This window comes from Palaemon carinicauda, chromosome 19 (assembly GCF_036898095.1).
Source record: "Palaemon carinicauda isolate YSFRI2023 chromosome 19, ASM3689809v2, whole genome shotgun sequence".
NCBI lineage: Eukaryota > Metazoa > Arthropoda > Malacostraca > Decapoda > Palaemonidae > Palaemon > Palaemon carinicauda.
The window spans coordinates 8,753,855-8,776,270 of NC_090743.1; positions in this window are offsets into that span (position 1 = coordinate 8,753,855).

Consider the following 22,416-nt stretch of genomic DNA (forward strand, 5'->3'; position numbering starts at 1 on the left):
AAACGACTCTATGCTGTAGTCTAACACAAAATCTGACACCGAAAATTTTGGGGCATTATCTCTGACCCCGGCCCTTACTCGATTCGGACCTCAAAAATAGGACCCTTTTTATATAAAATCCCATATATCTTCTATAATTTTAGCCGAGAGCAAAAATATGCGATGACCACATTTATACCCATAAAACGACTCTATGCTGTAGTCTAACACAAAATCTGACACCGAAAATTTTGGGGCATTATCTCTGACCCCGGCCCTTACTCGATTGGACCTCAAAAATAGGACCCTTTTTATATAAAATCCCATATATCTATAATTTTAGCCGGAGAGCAAAAATATGCGATGACCACATTTATACCCTAAAACGACTCTATGCTGTAGTCTAACACAAAATCTGACACCGAAAATTTTGGGGCATTATCTCTGACCCCGGCCCTTACTCGATTCGGACCTAAAAATAGGACCCTTTTTATATAAAATCCCATATATCTTCTATAATTTTAGCCGGAGAGCAAAAATATGCGATGACCACATTTATACCCATAAAACGACTCTATGCTGTAGTCTAACACAAAATCTGACACCGAAAATTTTGGGCATTATCTCTGACCCCGGCCCTTACTCGATTCGGACCTCAAAAATAGGACGCTTTTTATATAAAATCCCATATATCTTCTATAATTTTAGCCGGAGAGCAAAAATATGCGATGACCACATTTATACCCATAAAACGACTCTATGCTGTAGTCTAACACAAAATCTGACACCGAAAATTTTGGGGCATTATCTCTGACCCCGGCCCTTACTCGATTCGGACCTCAAAAATAGGACCCTTTTTATATAAAATCCCATATATCTTGTATAATTTTAGCCGGAGAGCAAAAATATGCGATGACCACATTTATACCCATAAAACGACTCTATGCTGTAGTCTAACACAAAATCTGACACCGAAAATTTTGGGGCATTATCTCTGACCCCGGCCCTTACTCGATTCGGACCTCAAAAATAGGACCCTTTTTATATAAAATCCCATATATCTTCTATAATTTTAGCCGGAGAGCAAAAATATGCGATGACCACATTTATACCCATAAAACGACTCTATGCTGTAGTCTAACACAAAATCTGACACCGAAAATTTTGGGGCATTATCTCTGACCCCGGCCCTTACTCGATTCGGACCTCAAAAATAGGACCCTTTTTATATAAAATCCCATATATCTATAATTTTAGCCGGAGAGCAAAAATATGCGATGACCACATTTATACCCATAAAACGACTCTATGCTGTAGTCTAACACAAAATCTGACACCGAAAATTTTGGGGCATTATCTCTGACCCCGGCCCTTACTCGATTCGGACCTAAAAATAGGACCCTTTTTATATAAAATCCCATATATCTTCTATAATTTTAGCCGGAGAGCAAAAATATGCGATGACCACGTTTATACCCATAAAACGACTCTATGCTGTAGTCTAACACAAAATCTGACACCGAAAATTTTGGGGCATTATCTCTGACCCCGGCCCTTACTCGATTCGGACCTCAAAAATAGGACGCTTTTTATATAAAATCCCATATATCTTCTATAATTTTAGCCGGAGAGCAAAAATATGCGATGACCACATTTATACCCATAAAACGACTCTATGCTGTAGTCTAACACAAAATCTGACACCGAAAATTTTGGGGCATTATCTCTGACCCCGGCCCTTACTCGATTCGGACCTCAAAAATAGGACCCTTTTTATATAAAATCCCATATATCTTCTATAATTTTAGCCGGAGAGCAAAAATATGCGATGACCACATTTATACCCATAAAACGACTCTATGCTGTAGTCTAACACAAAATCTGACACCGAAAATTTTGGGGCATTATCTCTGACCCCGGCCCTTACTCGATTCGGACCTCAAAAATGGACCCTTTTTGTATAAAATCCCATATATCTTCTATAATTTTAGCCGGAGAGCAAAAATATGCGATGACCACATTTATACCCATAAAACGACTCTATGCTGTAGTCTAACACAAAATCTGACACCGAAAATTTTGGGGCATTATCTCTGACCCCGGCCCTTACTCGATTCGGACCTCAAAAATAGGAGCCTTTTTATATAAAATCCCATATATCTTCTATAATTTTAGCCATAGAGCAAAAATATGCGATGACCACATTTATCCTATAAAACGACTCTATGCTGTAGTCTAACACAAAATCTGACACCGAAAATTTTGGGGCATTATCTCTGACCCCGGCCCTTACTCGATTCGGACCTCAAAAATAGGACCCTTTTTATATAAAATCCCATATATCTTGTATAATTTTAGCCGGAGAGCAAAAATATGCGATGACCACATTTATACCCATAAAACGACTCTATGCTGTAGTCTAACACAAAATCTGACACCGAAAATTTTGGGGCATTATCTCTGACCCCGGCCCTTACTCGATTAGGACCTCAAAAATAGGAGCCTTTTTATATAAAATCCCATATATCTTCTATAATTTTAGCCGGAGAGCAAAAATATGCGATGACCACATTTATACCCATAAAACGACTCTATGCTGTAGTCTAACACAAAATCTGACACCGAAAATTTTGGGGCATTATCTCTGACCCCGGCCCTTACTTGATTCGGACCTCAAAAATAGGACCCTTTTTATATAAAATCCCATATATCTTCTATAATTTTAGCGGAAGAGCAAAAATATGCGATGACCACGTTCATACCCCTAAAACGACTCTATGCTGTAGTCTAACACAAAATCTGACACCGAAAATTTTGTGGCATTATCTCTGACCCCGGCCCTTACTCGATTCGGACCTCAAAAATAGGAGCCTTTTTATATAAAATCCCATATATCTTGTATAATTTTTGCCAGAGAGCAAAAATATGCGATGACCACATTTATACCCATAAAACGACTCTATGCTGTAGTCCAACACAAAATCTGACACCGAAAATTTTGGGGCATTATCTCTGACCCCGGCCCTTACTCGATTCGGACCTCAAAAATAGGAGCCTTTTTATATAAAATCCCATATATCTTCTATAATTTTAGCCAGAGAGCAAAAATATGCGATGACCACATTTATACCCATAAAACGACTCTATGCTGTAATCTAACACAAAATCTGACACCGAAAATTTTAGGCATTATCTCTGACCCCGGCCCTTACTCGATTCGGACCTCAAAAATAGGACCCTTTTTATATAAAATCCCATATATCTTGTATAATTTTAGCCGGAGAGCAAAAATATGCGATGACCACATTTATACCCATAAAACAACTCTATGCTGTAGTCTAACACAAAATCTGACACCGAAAATTTTGGGGCATTATCTCTGACCCCGGCCCGTACTCGATTTGGACCTCAAAAATAGGACCCTTTTTATATAAAATCCCATATATCTTCTATAATTTTAGCCGGAGAGCAAAAATATGCGATGACCACATTTATACCCATAAAACGACTCTATGCTGTAGTCTAACACAAAATCTGACACCGAAAATTTTGGGGCATTATCTCTGACCCCGGCCCTTACTCGATTCGGACCTCAAAAATAGGACCCTTTTTTATATAAAATCTCATATATCTATAATTTTAGCCGGAGAGCAAAAATATGCGATGACCACGTTTATACCCCTAAAACGACTCTATGCTGTAGTCTAACACAAAATCTGACACCGAAAATTTTGGGGCATTATCTCTGACCCCGGCCCTTACTCGATTCGGACCTTAAAAATAGGACCCTTTTTATATAAAATCCCATATACCTTCTATAATTTTAGCCGGAGAGCAAAAATATGCGATGACCACATTTATACCCATAAAACGACTCTATGCTGTAGTCTAACACAAAATCTGACACCGAAAATTTTGGGGCATTATCTCTGACCCCGGCCCTTATTCGATTCGGATCTCAAAAATAGGACGCTTTTTATATAAAATCCCATATATATTCTATAATTTTAGCCGGAGAGCAAAAATATGCGATGACCACATTTATACCCATAAAACGACTCTATGCTGTAGTCTAACACAAAATCTGACACCGAAAATTTTGGGGCATTATCTCTGACCCCGGCCCTTACTCGATTCGGACCTCAAAAATAGGACCCTTTTTATATAAAATCCCATATATCTTGTATAATTCTAGCCGGAGAGCAAAAATATGCGATGACCACATTTATACCCATAAAACGACTCTATGCTGTAGTCTAACACAAAATCTGACACCGAAAATTTTGGGGCATTATCTCTGACCCCGGCCCTCACTTGATTCGGACCTCAAAAATTGGACCCTTTTTGTATAAAATCCCATATATCTTCTATAATTTTAGCGGAAGAGCAAAAATATGCGATGACCACGTTTATACCCCTAAAACGAATCTATGCTGTAGTCTAACACAAAATCTGACACCGAAAATTTTGTGGCATTATCTCTGACCCCGGCCCTTACTCGATTCGGACCTCAAAAATAGGAGCCTTTTTATATAAAATCCCATATATCTTCTATAATTTTAGCCGGAAAGCAAAAATATGCGATGACCACATTTATACCCATAAAACGACTCTATGCTGTAGTCTAACACAAAATCTGACACCGAAAATTTTGGGGCATTATCTCTGACCCCGGCCCTTACTCAATTCGGACCTCAAAAATAGGACCCTTTTTATATAAAATCCCATATATCTTGTATAATTTTAGCCGGAGAGCAAAAATATGCGATGACCACATTTATACCCATAAAACGACTCTATGCTGTAGTCTAACACAAAATCTGACACCGAAAATTTTGGGGCATTATCTCTGACCCCGGCCCTTACTCGATTTGGACCTCAAAAATAGGACCCTTTTTATATAAAATCCCATATATCTATAATTTTAGCCGGAGAGCAAAAATATGCGATGACCACGTTTATACCCCTAAAACGACTCTATGCTGTAGTCTAACACAAAATCTGACACCGAAAATTTTGGGGCATTATCTCTGACCCCGGCCCTTACTCGATTCGGACCTTAAAAATAGGACCCTTTTTATATAAAATCCCATATATCTTCTATAATTTTAGCCGGAGAGCAAAAATATGCGATGACCACGTTTATACCCATAAAACGACTCTATGCTGTAGTCTAACACAAAATATGACACCGAAAATTTTTGGGCATTATCTCTGACCCCGGCCCTTACTCGATTCGGATCTCAAAAATAGGACGCTTTTTATATAAAATCCCATATATCTTCTATAATTTTAGCCGGAGAGCAAAAATATGCGATGACCACATTTATACCCATAAAACGACTCTATGCTGTAGTCTAACACAAAATCTGACACCGAAAATTTTGGGGCATTATCTCTGACCCCGGCCCTTACTCGATTCGGACCTCAAAAATAGGACCCTTTTTATATAAAATCCCATATATCTTGTATAATTTTAGCCGGAGAGCAAAAATATGCGATGACCACATTTATACCCATAAAACGACTCTATGCTGTAGTCTAACACAAAATCTGACACCGTAAATTTTGGGGCATTATCTCTGACCCCGGCCCTTACTCGATTTGGACCTCAAAAAATAGGACCCTTTTTATATAAAATCCCATATATCTTCTATAATTTTAGCCGTAGAGCAAAAATATGCGATGACCACATTTATACCCATAAAACGACTCTATGCTGTAGTCTAACACAAAATCTGACACCGAAAATTTTGGGGCATTATCTCTGACCCCGGCCCTTACTCGATTCGGACCTCAAAAATAGGACCCTTTTTATATAAAATCCCATATATCTATAATTTTAGCCGGACAGCAAAAATATGCGATGACCACGTTTATACCCCTAAAACGACTCTATGCTATAGTCTAACACAAAATCTGACACCGAAAATTTTGGGGCATTATCTCTGACCCCGGCCCTTACTCGATTCGGACCTTAAAAATAGGACCCTTTTTATATAAAATCCCATATATCTTCTATAATTTTAGCCGGAGAGCAAAAATATGCGATGACCACGTTTATACCCATAAAACGACTCTATGCTGTAGTCTAACACAAAATCTGACACCGAAAATTTTGGGGCATTATCTCTGACCCCGGCCCTTATTCGATTCGGATCTCAAAAATAGGACGCTTTTTATATAAAATCCCATATATCTTGTATAATTTTAGCCGGAGAGCAAAAATATGCGATGACCACATTTATACCCATAAAACGACTCTATGCTGTAGTCTAACACAAAATCTGACACCGAAAATTTTGGGGCATTATCTCTGACCCCGGCCCTTACTCGATTTGGACCTCAAAAATAGGACCCTTTTTATATAAAATCCCATATATCTTGTATAATTCTAGCCGGAGAGCAAAAATATGCGATGACCACATTTATACCCATAAAACGACTCTATGCTGTAGTCTAACACAAAATCTGACACCAAAAATTTTGGGGCATTATCTCTGACCCCGGCCCTCACTCGATTCGGACCTCAAAAATTGGACCCTTTTTGTATAAAATCCCATATATCTTGTATAATTTTAGCCGGAGAGCAAAAATATGCGATGACCACATTTATACCCATAAAACGACTCTATACTGTAGTCTAACACAAAATCTGACACTGAAAATTTTGGGGCATTATCTCTGACCCCGGCCCTTACTCGATTCGGACCTCAAAAATAGGAGCCTTTTTATATAAAATCCCATATATCTTCTATAATTTTAGCCATAGAGCAAAAATATGCGATGACCACATTTATTCCTATAAAACGACTCTATGCTGTAGTCTAACACAAAATCTGACACCGAAAATTTTGGGGCATTATCTCTGACCCCGGCCCTTACTCGATTCGGACCTCAAAAATAGGACCCTTTTTATATAAAATCCCATATATCTTGTATAATTTTAGCCGGAGAGCAAAAATATGCGATGACCACATTTATACCCATAAAACGACTCTATGCTGTAGTCTAACACAAAATCTGACACCGAAAATTTTGGGGCATTATCTCTGACCCCGGCCCTTACTCGATTAGGACCTCAAAAATAGGAGCCTTTTTATATAAAATCCCATATATCTTCTATAATTTTAGCCAGAGAGCAAAAATATGCGATGACCACATTTATACCCATAAAACGACTCTATGCTGTAGTCTAACACAAAATCTGACACCGAAAATTTTGGGGTATTATCTCTGACCCCGGCCCTTACTCGATTCGGACCTCAAAAATTGGACCCTTTTTGTATAAAATCCCATATATCTTGTATAATTTTAGCCGGAGAGGAAAAATATGCGATGACCACATTTATACCCATAAAACGACTCTATGCTGTAGTCTAACACAAAATCTGACACCGAAAATTTTGGGGCATTATCTCTGACCCCCGCCCTTACTCGATTCGGACCTCAAAAATAGGACCCTTTTTATATAAAATCCCATATATCTTGTATAATTTTAGCCGGAGAGCAAAAATATGCGATGACCACATTTATACCCTATAAAACGACTATGCTGTAGTCTAACACAAAATCTGACACCGAAAATTTTGGGGCATTATCTCTGACCCCCGCCCTTACTCGATTCGGACCTCAAAAATAGGACCCTTTTTATATAAAATCCCATATATCTTGTATAATTTTAGCCGGAGAGCAAAAATATGCGATGACCACATTTATACCCTATAAAACGACTATGCTGTAGTCTAACACAAAATCTGACACCGAAAATTTTGGGGCATTGTCTCTGACCCCGGCCCTTACTCGATTCGGACCTCAAAAATAGGACCCTTTTTATAAAGAATCCCATATATCTATAATTTTAGCCGTAGAGCAAAAATATGCGATGACCACGTTTATACCCATAAAACTACTCTATGCTGTAGTCTAACACAAAATCTGACACTGAAAATTTTGGGGCATTATCTCTGACCCCGGCCCTTACTCGATTCGGACCTCAAAAATAGGACCCTTTTTATATAAAATCCCATATATCTTGTAAAATTTTAGCCGGAGAGCAAAAATATGCGATGACCACATTTATACCCATAAAACGACTCTATGCTGTAGTCTAACACAAAATCTGACACCGAAAATTTTGGGGCATTATCTCTGACCCCGGCCCTTACTCGATTCGGACCTCAAAAATAGGACCCTTTTTATATAAAATCCTATATATCTTGTATAATTTTAGCCGGAGAGCAAAAATATGCGATGACCACATTTATACCCATAAAACGACTATGCTGTAGTCTAACACAAAATCTGACACCGAAAATTTTGGGGCATTATCTCTGACCCCGGCCCTTATTCGATTCGGACCTCAAAAATAGGAGCCTTTTTATATAAAATCCCATATATCTTCTATAATTTTAGCCGGAGAGCAAAAATATGCGATGACCACATTTATACCCATAAAACGACTCTATGCTGTAGTCTAACACAAAATCTGACACCGAAAATTTTGGGGCATTATCTCTGACCCCGGCCCTTACTCGATTCGGACCTCAAAAATAGGAGCCTTTTTATATAAAATCCCATATATCTTGTATAATTTTAGCCGGAGAGCAAAAATATGCGATGACCACATTTATACCCATAAAACGACTCTATGCTGTAGTCTAACACAAAATCTGACACCGAAAATTTTGGGGCATTATCTCTGACCCCGGCCCTTACTCGATTCGGACCTCAAAAATAGGAGCCTTTTTATATAAAATCCCATATATCTTCTATAATTTTAGCCGGAGAGCAAAAATATGCGATGACCACATTTATACCCATAAAACGGCCCTTACTCGATTCGGACCTCAAAAATAGGAGCCTTTTTATATAAAATCCCATATATCTTCTATAATTTTAGCCGGAGAGCAAATATATGCGATGACCACATTTATACCCATAAAACGACTCTATGCTGTAGTCTAACACAAAATCTGACACCGAAAATTTTGGGGCATTATCTCTGACCCCGGCCCTTACTCGATTCGGACCTCAAAAATAGGACCCTTTTTATATAAAATCCCATATATCTTGTATAATTTTAGCCGGAGAGCAAAAATATGCGATGACCACATTTATACCCATAAAACGACTCTATGCTGTAGTCTAACACAAAATCTGACACCGAAAATTTTGGGGCATTATCTCTGACCCCGGCCCTTACTTGATTCGGACCTCAAAAATAGGACCCTTTTTATATAAAATCCCATATATCTTCTATAATTTTAGCCGGAGAGCAAAAATATGCGATGACCACGTTTATACCCATAAAACGACTCTATGCTGTAGTCTAACACAAAATCTGACACCGAAAATTTTGGGGCATTATCTCTGACCCCGGCCCTTACTCGATTCGGACCTCAAAAATAGGACCCTTTATATATAAAATCCCATAGGCCTATATCTTGTATAATTTTAGCCGGAGAGCAAAAATATGCGATGACCACATTTATACCCATAAAACGACTCTATGCTGTAGTCCAACACAAAATCTGACACCGAACTCCCGTGCTGAAACTTGGTGACGGGCAAGAGGGCTCTCGAACTTGGGGAAATTACTCCCCCAGTTTGAATCTAAATTTCTCTCTTTTACCTTTTTCTTTTTCTCAATATTACTCCGACCTTATCCTAATTTCATAAACTTTCTTTCGTCTTGCTTTCCAAACTCAATGAGAAAAATTTCCCTCATTATATATGTGTATATATTATGTACATATATATTTATTATTATTTTTTTTTTCGTTCCTATGGCTTGGATGTTTCTCATCCATTGTAGCCCCGGCGTGGATGTTCATACATCCTATATTGCTGCCTGCTTTGATGAGTGGGAGGAGGTGTCACGGTTGGGAGGTGTTTGCATTCAAAGCTATATGTGAGAGTATTGGATGATTTCAGCCATCCCGAAGATGGTTTGGACCTTTTTGGCGGAACTATTCTCAAGTGTTGGGTCTTCGGAATCCAGGGGGATCCAATGCTTGGGATAGGACTCTCGTCTTTTGGCCGGAAGCCCGTCATTACAGATATGGGGAGGATGATTCCATAATTTCTTGGTCTCAGTCCTAACAGGCGGGTTCAGCTTACACCTGTGCCTCTATATCTGTTTTGATGCTATTCTTTGGGTAGGGTATGGAGTGGACCATCTGGGAAGTATACTCTCATTGTGCCGATAGTGGAAAGTGCAAATTTCCTTTCTGGCGTGTGATGGCCTAACATTCTCTAGCAGGTACATCTAAGTAACCCTTTTCTCTCTCTCTCGTCTAATGGATTCTTTAAGCAATGAACCCCCATCCCCTGGATACGCTGACTCTCCCCCGGCACTGTTGACGACCTCTGCTAATTCAATTAAGGAAAATTCTGTTGACGACTTAGGAACAAATAAGGACCCCTCTACTAATGTTTCAAAACCAATTAAGTCGGGTAACAAAGGGAAACTAAGAATCCTTCATGTTACCCAAATTCCAATAAATACTGATTATGATATATATAAAGCATTTAGATGCTATGGAGTGATAAAAGAAATTAGAATGAAACTTGAAAATGAAAAATGGCATTCATGGATAACTTATAATAATCAGGAAGAAGCATTCAATGCAATATGTAACATCAATGATATCAAAATTAATAACCTAAATTTCATGGGTGCCCTATGTGATAGGATACTAAACAGTTTGGATGTATATAGACCTGCTGACTGGTTTGAGAAAGATATCGATTTAACTATGCTCCCCCAAAGAAAGCCAAAACCACCAATGTGGCTTGTTGCCGAGCCTAAAGGGAGTAATGGGAATTATTTTAAAATTAGCAAACTAATTCAGAAAAAGGTAGGAACCATTGCACCAGGTGATATATCTCGCTTTGGGAAAAATAGCTTCCTAATCCATGCTAAATCATTCACGCAATCAGTAATACTGTCTAACCTTACGACAAACAGTGATGAGGATATGTTAGATGTCAAACCCCACCTAAACTTTAGTTACGGAAGGGGAGTAGTCTTCAATAAAGATCTTTACGAATTTACAGAAGAGGAAATACTAGCCATGTGCCCATTAACAGTGTGGAAAGTCCATAAGATTCCTGGGACGTCAATGATTATCCTTACTTTCCAGGATGCTGATGTGCCTTTCCACATCGATATTGAAAATGAAAGAATAAAAGTTCGGCCTTTTAAACAAAAGCCCTTACAGTGCTTCAAATGTTTCAAATTTGGACATCCTTCTAAAGTTTGTAAAAATGAAAAAATGTGTAGCATCTGTGCCAGTCCCTATCATGGAGAGTGTACACTTGAGCCCAGCTGTTTGAATTGCAATTCAAACCATAAATCCACTGACAGGAGCTGCGAGATTTATAAGTTTGAAGAAGCAGCCCTAAACAAATCCAGTGTAGAACACATAAGTGTAGGACATGCCAAAAGACTACTGAAAAAACCAAACAGCTATGCAAATGCACTGAAATCAAGAGAAAATATACCACAGGAGACATCGAACCCACATAGTGCTGCCAGTAATTCCCAAAAAGGAAATACATCATCTAATGATAGTAGAGTTTTACGTGACAAGGTAAGCATATTGCCTTCCAAGGCTTTACCACTGTGTATTAAAACTGCAACACTGCCCACTTCTATACAAACTTCATCCCCCATTACCAACAATAGTACTAACCTCTCTCAGGCCATGTCCTTGCCTGATTTGATGGAAGTTCCACCCGAAACAAAGTTACCAGGTGCACCTGTGGTAGGGAAGGTGCAAAAACCTGGTAAATCCTCACCACTGATAAATAGGAAAAGAGAGAGACCTCCATCTCTCTCTCCACCCTCCATTAGAAACGTCAAGGTTATGACATCAAATAAATTTGATGTTTTGTCTGTTGATGTTTCTAATGGACCAGAAGATAAACTGAATAAATCAGAAATTCAAGTTGAGGTCCACCATCCACCTCAACAAATAGATCAAAAGGATACAAAGAAAAACACAAACATAAAACCCATTATAACAAGACCACCTCCGAAGAAACCTACAGGTAATAATGTTAGATTAAAAACTGCTAATGGGAAGACCTCATCCAAGATGTCTTCCAGAAATAATCCATAGTTTTCTTCTCCATTTTGCAATGGAACTGTCAGGGTTTGAGGGCCAAATATGAAGAACTTAAGCTCCTAATTCATGAGCATTCCCCCATAATTGTATGTCTACAGGAAAGTATGCTTGATTCTAACACTCCTAGTCATCGAGAGTATGTTAGCTATAGAACACCATATAATCAACAAGCAGGGAGCCATGGCGGAAGTCTTGTATACATTCGTCGAGATGTTCCCCAAATACCTATGTCTATACGTACAACCCTGCAGGCAGTTGTTGTACAAATTGATATAGGGAGAAAATATACAATTTGCTCTCTGTACTTACCTCCAAATGATATTATTTTATATGATGACTTAGCAGAGGTCATTCAACAACTCCCTCAACCATTTCTCTTACTGGGAGATATGAATGGTAGACATCCTTTATGGGGTGATATCCTAGCAAACACAAGGGGCAATATTATCTCATCAATTGTGGAGAATGAGGATGTGGGACTCCTTAATACAGGAGAGCCCACACACTTCCATGTTCAGACAGGTACCTTGTCATGCATTGACCTTTCAATTGCAAGCTCTAACTGTCTTCTTGATTTTGATTAGAGGACATTAGATGATTGGCATACTAGTGATCATGCACCAATCATTATAAACACCAACAATGGTCCACCTTTACAGAGATCGCCACGTTGGAATCTAGACAAGGCAGACTGGGTTAAATTTTCCGAGCTAAGCGAAATCGAAGGGAGAGCAGAACAGTTTGAAAGTGTTGATGATGCCATAGACCTACTGAATGGAACTCTTCATACAGCAGGAGTCAATTCAATTCCCAAAACAACAGGGTTATTCAAACGACGACCAGTCCCGTGGTGGTCTTCAGAACTAACTGCACTCCACAGAGCCACAAGAAGATCTCTAACACGATTGTGTAGACGCAGAACTGATGAGAATTTAACTATGTACAAGAAATGTAGAGCACATTTCTGTCGTGCCATGAAAGAAGCAAGGCGCCAGTCATGGATGTCTTTTGTTTCCTCCATTAACAGTAGAACACCACCATCTTCTGTGTGGAGGAAAGTAAAAAAGATAGCTGGCAAATTCACCCCCAACCCACCACCAGTGTTGAAGGTGAATGGCCAGTATGTAACTGAAGCAAATGAAGTTAGCAATGCCCTGGCTAATCATTTTTCAAAAGTATCCAGCAAGTGTGAAGGAGCCCCTGGTCACCAGTATAGGAGCACTGAAGAAAAGAAAATTTTAAATTTTGCAACAAGAAGGGAAGAGTCGTATAATTCTCCTTTCACTGAAAGAGAATTTGATTCCGCACTTGCTCATTGCAACGATACAGCCCCTGGACCCGATGGAATTCCATTTGCAATGATTAAACATGTCCATTTTAATACAAAGCTATTTATTTTAAGCATTATTAATAGAATATGGCATGATCATAGTTACCCAAGTGTTTGGGAACTAGCCATTATTTTAGCCTTTTTAAAACCCGGTAAAGACAAGTTTTTAGCAGCAAACTATCGTCCTATTGCATTGACATCTTGTTTATGTAAAATCATGGAGAAGATGGTCAATGCAAGACTGATATGGTACCTTGAAAAGAAAGGTATTTTATCACCGATTCAATGTGGATTCCAAAAAATGCACTCAACGACTGATGTGTTGATACGACTTGAGTCTTCTATTTGTGAAGCCTTTGCTTCCAAACAGCACCATGTTACAGTATTTTTTGACCTTGAAAAGGCATATGATACCACATGGAGATATGGTATTCTTAAAACCATTCATGAATTGGGATTGAGAGGAGAGCTGCCACTATTTATTCAGGCATTTCTTTCACGTAGAGTTTTTCAAGTGAGAGTGGGGGAAACTCTATCAGAGAGTAAGTGCCAGGAAGAAGGAGTTCCTCAGGGTAGTGTGCTGAGTGTAACCCTTTTTGCACTAGCAATTAATGGGATATCCTCAGCCATTCCCCAGGATGTTCTCTCAACATTATTTGTGGATGATCTCTCAATATCATTTGCTGGCACTGGAATGGCAATGGTTGAGAGAAAAATCCAACTCTCTATTGATAAAATTATCCAGTGGGCTGACATGGATGGATTTAAGTTCTCGACAAGTAAAACTACCATTGTCCATTTTTGTCGTATCCGGGGAGTACATCCAGACCCGGATATATACATTAAAGGTCAACGGATACCATGTGTATCGGAAACCAAATTTTTAGGTTTGATATTTGACTGTAGACTTACCTGGGTTTCTCACCTAAAAGCGCTAAAAGCTAAATGTGTTGAAGCTCTGAATATCTTAAAAGTATTGTACCATACATCATGGGGGCCAGACCGCAATACTATTTTGAAATTATACGAGGCCTTGATTTTTTCCAAAATTAGTTATGGTTGTGAGGTATATTCTTCAGCCACCCCAAGCCGGTTAAAAATATTAGATTCGATACATCATGCAGGTATTAGATTGTCTACTGGAGCTTTTAAAACCTCGCCTATCCCAAGTCTCCTTGTTGATGCTGGAGAGTTACCTCTAGACCTTTACCGAATGTCTTCCATTCTTCGGTATTGGTTTAAATTGCAAAGACTCCCTAACTCTCTAGCCTTTCAGACTGCAAGCCTTGTAAGACAAGCATCATACTTTGAGTTGCACCCAAAGCTCCTCAACCTTATGGCTTTCGGGTGAAACGATTTTTAAATAGTCTGGATATAATTAGAACTAAGGTACTTCCATTCAAGGTATCATCAACGCCTCCATGGAAATTACCTGACATATCTTTTTGTAAATACTTTATTGGAGTTAAGAAGAATATGACTGACTTAGAATCCAGGTCTCTTTTTATGGAACATGTCGAAGAACATAGGGGATCGACTTTTATATATACTGATGGCTCCAAATCTGATGCTGGCGTTGGATTTGAAGTATATAGTAATGATTTTAATTGTAGAGGTGCACTTCCTCTAACAGCTTCCATATTTACTGCCGAACTGTATGGCATATTAACCGCTATTGAGAAAATAGCTTTGGAAAAGGAGGGTAATTTTACAATTTTTAGTGATGCAAGGAGTGTTCTTCAAGCTTTAGAAGTTTTTAATTCTAGTAACCCTCTAGTTTTAAAGATTTTAGAATGGCTTTTTATTATTGGACGGAAAGGTATAACTGTTCGATTTTGTTGGGTTCCAGCACATGTAGGTGTGTCTGGGAATGAGAAGGCAGATTTACTGGCGAAGAATGCGGCATCCGAGTTGCTACCAAGGAGGTATCCCATTCCATGTAACGATCTCCTACCTTACATCAAGAAATTGGTTTGTGATAAATGGCAACAGCACTGGGACAGTCAAGACGGCAATAAAATGAGGGAAGTAACAAATATCATATCACCTTGGAGGTATAACATGATTCCCCGAAAATGGGAGACGACTCTTTGTCGTCTCCGTATTGGTCACACACGGTTGACACTCGAGTTTCTGCTGAAGGGCCAACACCAACCGTATTGCGAGGACTGCTTAGTACCTTTAACAGTGAGGCATTTGTTGACCGAATGCCCTAATTTTACTAACTTAAGAAATAGATATCTGTTTGAGGCTCGAGGTGAGGATGGCAGGTTTATCCTTACCAAGATTCTTGGACATGATGCGTCTTACTATGCGAACGGAATTTTTAGATTTATTTCAGAAGCAGGTCTTCTGAAAACTATTTAACTATTTTAATGACTTCTTAATTTTTATGGTTTTAATCGAATTCTCTTTTAATTTTCATATACAGTGAATGGTATCGGCGTCAATGACCTTAGATGTCAGGATGCCAGAAAACTTTCAATCAATCAATCAATCGGACCTGAAAAATAGGACCCTTTTTATATAAAATCCCATATATCTTCTATAATTTTAGCCGGAGAGCAAAAATATGCGATGACCACATTTATACCCATAAAACGACTCTATGCTGTAGTCTAACACAAAATCTGACACCAAAAATTTTGGGGCATTATCTCTGACCCCGGCCCTTACTCGATTCGGACCTCAAAAATAGGACCCTTTTTATATAAAATCCCATATATCTTCTATAATTTTAGCCGGAGAGCAAAAATATGCGATGACCACATTTATACCCATAAAACAACTCTATGCTGTAGTCTAACACAAAATCTGACACCGAAAATTTTGGGGCATTATCTCTCACCCCGGCCCTTACTCGATTCGGACCTCAAAAATAGGACCCTTTTTATATAAAATCCCATATATCTTCTATAATTTAACCGGAGAGCAAAAATATGCGATGACCACATTTATACCCATAAAACGACTCTATGCTGTAGTCTAACACAAAATCTGACACCGAAAATTTTGGGGCATTATCTCTGACCCCGGCCCTTACTCGATTCGGACCTCAAAAATAGGACCCTTTTTATATAAAATCCCATATATCTTCTATAATTTTAGCCGGAGAGCAAAAATATGCGATGACCACATTTATACCCATAAAACGACTCTATGCTGTAGTCTAACACAAAATCTGACACCGAAAATTTTGGGGCATTATCTCTGACCCCGGCCCTTACTCGATTCGGACCTCAAAAATAGGACCCTTTTTATATAAAATCCCATATATCTTCTATAATTTTAGCCGGAGAGCAAAAATATGCGATGACCACATTTATACCCATAAAACGACTCTATGCTGTAGTCTAACACAAAATCTGACACCGAAAATTTTGGGGCATTATCTCTGACCCCGGCCCTTACTCGATTCGGACCTCAAAAATAGGACCCTTTTTATATAAAATCCCATATATCTTCTATAATTTTAGCCGGAGAGCAAAAATATGCGATGACCACATTTATACCCATAAAACGACTCTATGCTGTAGTCTAACACAAAATCTGACACCGAAAATTTTGGGGCATTATCTCTGACCCCGCCCCTTACTCGATTCGGACCTCAAAAATAGGACTCTTTTTATATAAAATCCTATATATCTTGTATAATTTTAGCCGAAGAGCAAAAATATGCGATGACCACATTTATACCCATAAAACGACTCTATGCTGTAGTCTAACACAAAATCTGACACCGAAAATTTTGGGGCATTATCTCTGACCCCGGCCCTTACTCGATTCGGACCTCAAAAATAGGACCCTTTTTATATAAAATCCCATATATCTTCTATAATTTTAGCCGGAGAGCAAAAATATGCGATGACCACATTTATACCCATAAAACGACTCTATGCTGTAGTCTAACACAAAATCTGACACCGAAAATTTTGGGGCATTATCTCTGACCCCGGCCCTTACTCGATTCGGCCCTCAAAAATAGGACCCTTTTTTTATAAAATCCCATACATCTTGTATAATTTTAGCCGGAGAGCAAAAATATGCGATGACCACATTTATACCCATAAAACGACTCTATGCTGTAGTCTAACACAAAATCTGACACCGAAAATTTTGGGGCATTATCTCTGACCCCGGCCCTTACTCGATTCGGACCTCAAAAATAGGACCCTTTTTATATAAAATCCCATACATCTTGTATAATTTTAGCCGGAGAGCAAAAATATGCGATGACCACATTTATACCCATAAAACGACTCTATGCTGTAGTCTAACACAAAATCTGACACCGAAAATTTTGGGGCATTATCTCTGACCCCGGCCCTTACTCGATTCGGACCTAAAAAATAGGACCCTTTTTATATAAAATCCCATATATCTTGTATAATTTTAGCCGGAGAGCAAAAATATGCGATGACCACATTTATACCCATAAAACGACTCTATGCTGTAGTCTAACACAAAATCTGACACCGAAAATTTTGGGGCATTATCTCTGACCCCGGCCCTTACTCCATTCGGACCTCAAAAATAGGATCCTTTTTATATAAAATCCCATATATCTTGTATAATTTTAGCCGGAGAGCAAAAATATGCGATGACCACATTTATACCCATAAAACGACTCTATGCTGTAGTCTAACACAAAATCTGACACCGAAAATTTTGGGGCATTATCTCTAACCGCGGCCCTTACTCGATTCGGACCTCAAAAATAGGACGCTTTTTATATAAAATCCCATATATCTTCTATAATTTTAGCCGGAGATCAAAAATATGCGATGACCACATTTATACCCATAAAACGACTCTATGCTGTAGTCTAACACAAAATCTGACACCGAAAATTTTGGGGCATTATCTCTGACCCCGGCCCTTACTCGATTCGGACCTCAAAAATAGGACCCTTTTTATATAAAATCCCATATATCTTGTATAATTTTACCCGGAGAGCAAAAATATGCGATGACCACATTTATACCCATAAAACGACTCTATGCTGTAGTCTAACACAAAATCTGACACCGAAAATTTTGGGGCATTATCTCTGACCCCGGTCCTTACTCGAATCGGACCTCAAAAATAGGACCCTTTTTATATAAAATCCCATATATCTTCTATAATTTTAGCCGGAGAGCAAAAATATGCGATGACCATATTTATACCCATTAAACGACTCTATGCTGTAGTCTAACACAAAATCTGACACCGAAAATTTTGGGTCATTATCTCTGACCCCGGCCCTTACTCGATTCGGACCTCAAAAATAGGAGCCTTTTTATATAAAATCCCATATATCTTCTATAATTTTAGCCGGAGAGCAAAAATATGCGATGACCACATTTATACCCATAAAACGACTCTATGCTGTAGTCTAACACAAAATCTGACACCGAAAATTTTGGGGGATTATCTCTGACCCCGGCCCTTACTCGATTCGGACCTCAAAAATAGGACCCTTTTTATATAAAATCCCATATATCTTCTATAATTTTAGCCGGAGAGCAAAAATATGCGATGACCACATTTATACCCATAAAACGACTCTATGCTGAAGTCTAACACAAAATCTGACACCGAAAATTTTGGGGCATTATCTCGGGCCCCGGCCCTTACTCGATTCGGACCTCAAAAATAGGACCCTTTTTATATAAAATCCCATATATCTTTTATAATTTTAGCCGGAGAGCAAAAATATGCGATGACCACATTTATACTCATAAAACGACTCTATGCTGTAGTCTAACACAAAATCTGACACCGAAAATTTTGGGACATTATCCCTGTCCCCGGCCCTTACTCGATTCGGACCCCAAAAATAGGGCCCTTTTTCAATAAAAACTCAAATATCTTCTATAATTTTAGCCGGAGAGGGAAAATATGCGATGACCACATTTATACCCATAAAACGACTATGCTGTAGTCTAACACAAAATCTGACACCGAAAATTTTGGGACATTATCTCTGACCCCGCCCCTTACTCGATTCGGACCCCAAAAATAGGGCACTTTTTCAATAAAAACTCATATATCTTCTATAATTTTAGCGGGAGAGCGAAAATATGAGATGGCCACAATTATACCCATAAAACGACTCTATGCTGTAGTCTAACACAAAATCTGACACCGAAAATTTTGGGACATTATCTCTGACCCCGGCCCTTACTCGATTCGGACCCCAAAAATAGGGCCCTTTTTCAATAAAAACTCATATATTTTCTATAATTTTAGCCGGAGAGCGAAAATATGCCATGACCACATTTATACCCATAAAACGACTCTATGCTGTAGTCTAACACAAAATCTGACACCGAAAATTTTGGGGCATTATCTCTGACCCCGGCCCTTACTCGATTCGGACCTCAAAAATAGGACCCTTTTTATATAAAATCCCATATATCTTCTATAATTTAACCGGAGAGCAAAAATATGCGATGACCACATTTATACCCATAAAACGACTCTATGCTGTTGTCTAACACAAAATCTGACACCAAAAATTTTGGGGCATTATCTCTGACCCCGGCCCTTACTCGATTCGGACCTCAAAAATAGGACCCTTTTTATATAAAATCCCATATATCTTCTATAATTTTAGCCGGAGAGCAAAAATATGCGAGGACCACATTTATACCCATAAAACGACTCTATGCTGTAGTCTAACACAAAATCTGACACCGAAAATTTTGGGGCATTATCTCTGACCCCGGCCCTTACTCGATTCGGACCTCAAAAATAGGACCCTTTTTACATAAAATCCCATATATCTTGTATAATTTTAGCCGGAGAGCAAAAATATGCGATGACCACATTTATACCCATAAAACGACTCTATGCTGTAGTCTAACACAAAATCTGACACCGAAAATTTTGGGGCATTATCTCTGACCCCGGCCCTTACTCGATTCGGACCTCAAAAATAGGAGCCTTTTTATATAAAATCCCATATATCTTCTATAATTTTAGCCGGAGAGCAAAAATATGCGATGACCACATTTATACCCATAAAACGACTCTATGCTGAAGTCTAACACAAAATCTGACACCAAAAATTTTGGGGCATTATCTCGGGCCCCGGCCCTTACTCGATTCGGACCTCAAAAATAGGACCCTTTTTATATAAAATCCCATATATCTACTATAATTTTAGCCGGAGAGCATAAATATGCGATGACCACATTTATACTCATAAAACGACTCTATGCTGTAGTCTAACACAAAATCTGACACCGAAAATTTTGGGACATTATCTCTGTCCCCGGCCCTTACTCGATTCGGACCCCAAAAATAGGGCCCTTTTTCAATAAAAACTCATATATCTTCTATAATTTTAGCCGGAGAGGGAAAATATGCGATGACCACATTTATACCCATAAAACGACTATGCTGTAGTCTAACACAAAACCTGACACCGAAAATTTTGGGACATTATCTCTGACCCCGCCCCTTACTCGATTTGGACCCCAAAAATAGGGCCCTTTTTCAATAAAAACTCATATCTTCTATAATTTTAGCGGGAGAGCGAAAATATGCGATGGCCACAATTATACCCATAAAACGACTCTATGCTGTAGTCTAACACAAAATCTGACACCGAAAATTTTGGGACATTATCTCTGACCCCGGCCCTTACTCGATTCGGACCCCAAAAATAGGGCCCTTTTTCAATAAAAACTCATATATCTTCTATATTTTAGCCGGAGAGGGAAAATATGCGATGACCACATTTATACCCATAAAACGACTCTATGCTGTAGTCTAACACAAATCTGACACCGAAAATTTTGGGGCATTATCTCTGACCCCGGCCCTTACTCGATTCGGACCTCAAAAATAGGACCCTTTTTATATAAAATCCCATATATCTTCTATAATTTAACCGGAGAGCAAAAATATGCGATGACCACATTTATACCCATAAAACGACTCTATGCTGTTGTCTAACACAAAATCTGACACCGAAAATTTTGGGGCATTATCTCTGACCCCGGCCCTTACTCGATTCGGACCTCAAAAATAGGACCCTTTTTATATAAAATCCCATATATCTTGTATAATTTTAGCCGGAGAGCAAAAATATGCGATGACCACATTTATACCCATAAAACGACTCTATGCTGTAGTCTAACACAAAATCTGACACCGAAAATTTTGGGGCATTATCTCTGACCCCGGCCCTTACTCGATTCGGACCTCAAAAATAGGACCCTTTTTATATAAAATCCCATATATCTTGTATAATTTTAGCCGGAGAGCAAAAATATGCGAGGACCACATTTATACCCATAAAACGACTCTATGCTGTAGTCTAACACAAAATCTGACACCGAAAATTTTGGGGCATTATCTCTGACCCCGGCCCTTACTCGATTCGGACCTCAAAAATAGGACCCTTTTTATATAAAATCCCATATATCTTCTATAATTTTAGCCGGAGCGCAAAAATATGCGATGACCACATTTATACCCATAAAACGACTCTATGCTGTAGTCTAACACAAAATCTGACACCGAAAATTTAGGGGCATTATCTCTGACCCCGGCCCTTACTCGATTCGGACCTCAAAAATAGGACCCTTTTTATATAAAATCCCATATATCTTCTATAATTTTAGCCGGAGAGCAAAAATATGCGATGACCACATTTATACCCATAAAACGACTCTATGCTGTAGTCTAACACAAAATCTGACACCGAAAATTTTGGGGCATTATCTTTGACCCCGGCCCTTACTCGATTCGGACCTCAAAAATAGGAGCCTTTTTATATAAAATCCCATATATCTTCTATAATTTTAGCCGGAGAGCAAAAATATGCGATGACCACATTTATACTCATAAAACGACTCTATGCTGTAGTCTAACACAAAATCTGACACCGAAAATTTTGGGACATTATCTCTGTCCCCGGCCCTTACTCGATTCGGACCCCAAAAATAGGGCCCTTTTTCAATAAAAACTCATATATCT